At 36.6% G+C, this 1,228-nt stretch overlaps 1 protein-coding gene across 1 annotated transcript in view; it reads left to right on the top strand.

Moving 5' to 3' along the window:
- The window catches only part of LOC125485070 (H-2 class II histocompatibility antigen, E-Q beta chain-like), an 8,126-nt gene extending 7,530 nt beyond the window's left edge, over positions 1-596 (top strand). Inside the window, exon 6 of the mRNA XM_048606125.1 lies at positions 281-596. The gene's annotated coding sequence lies outside the window, so the exon portion shown is untranslated. The remainder of the gene's footprint in view (positions 1-280) is intronic.
- The last annotated feature ends 632 nt before the right edge of the window (positions 597-1,228 follow it).

Raw genomic sequence — 1,228 nt, 5'->3', positions numbered from 1 at the left:
GCTTGGCCTGCTGTGTTCATCCAGCTCTACACCTTGTTATGCCTGAGGATAAGCTGACATACACTGCTCTTAATCTAGTTGATTCTGAGGATGGCATAATGCCTAAAAAACGGAAAGAAATCACAGGATATGCAGAGGTACATTGCAGATCATATGTGTAAAGTATCAGTTCATTCATCATAATGAGTTGATTTGGAGATGATGTTGACAATTGCTTTGTGTAATTTTCATCTAGAATGAGACTGAATTACCATTCATTTAAACCAATGTTATTTTTCAGACAAAACAAAGTATGACAGATAGCAGGCTGACTTATCTTGCTCTGAAATTCAATGTTTCCGGTACATCATCGAAACCCAAGCACCAAGAAAAAAGTCCAGTGTATGCAGGGGTGAAAAGCAGCCGCTTAATTGGGCAAATGAAAATATGCTTAAAAGATAGAAGCAGAGATTGCATCACAGAGATGTTTATGTTTCTTATGAATTTTAAGCTGTTGTTTTCCTCATGTAAGTCTGTTGTAAATTTGCAAAACTGTAGATTAATTTCTTCCCTTCATGTAATGTCACCTGGATCCACTTCATTTCAGCTTGAAAATTCATGCATCAATTCAGTTATTTCCAACTGGTTTGGATTTCCATACTGTCTTTAAATCTGCACGAATTTTGACAAATACATCATTAAAATTATTATTGAGCATTTTTCTGTTGTGGTTGTGTATCAACAGATATTTATACCTCCGCTTGTATTGGTAACACAATATTTTCATTCCCTTTCTCCAGTCACTGCATTTTGACCTCGAAATGATGGGCATTACTGTGACAAATGTTCACAAGGTTTCTGTTGGTTAATTGTCTTTAACTTGTTTGTATTTCACTGTCTTTTCTGGCATGAATTGATAGTTCATTCTGCTTTCATTGTGGCAGTAGTTTTAATCCTGTTTGTCCTCTTGTTGTTATTATGACAATGGTCGTGTTGATTTTTCAATATCCAGAAAGCTGAAGAGATCCAATTGCTCATCTGCCTCATATTTTGATGGTTCATTTTGCTCAGTTAATAATTGGCAGTATCTTCTACAAATTTTAATTCAATGTAGAGTGGCACTGATCGCAGACAGTGCAGACTGATGCTCCAGCCTTTATCCCCCATTGTTTAGCATTGCACTCTCATTGTAATAGGACAAGATGGAATGACTCATGAATGGAATCTTAGAACCCCCACAGTGTGGGGA

Source organism: Rhincodon typus, chromosome 15 (genome assembly GCF_021869965.1).
Source record: "Rhincodon typus isolate 14 chromosome 15, sRhiTyp1.1, whole genome shotgun sequence".
In the NCBI taxonomy this organism is placed as follows: Eukaryota; Metazoa; Chordata; class Chondrichthyes; order Orectolobiformes; family Rhincodontidae; genus Rhincodon; species Rhincodon typus.
The sequence above is the reverse complement of the archived record's forward strand: the minus strand, read 5'-3'. Positions and strand labels throughout refer to the sequence as shown.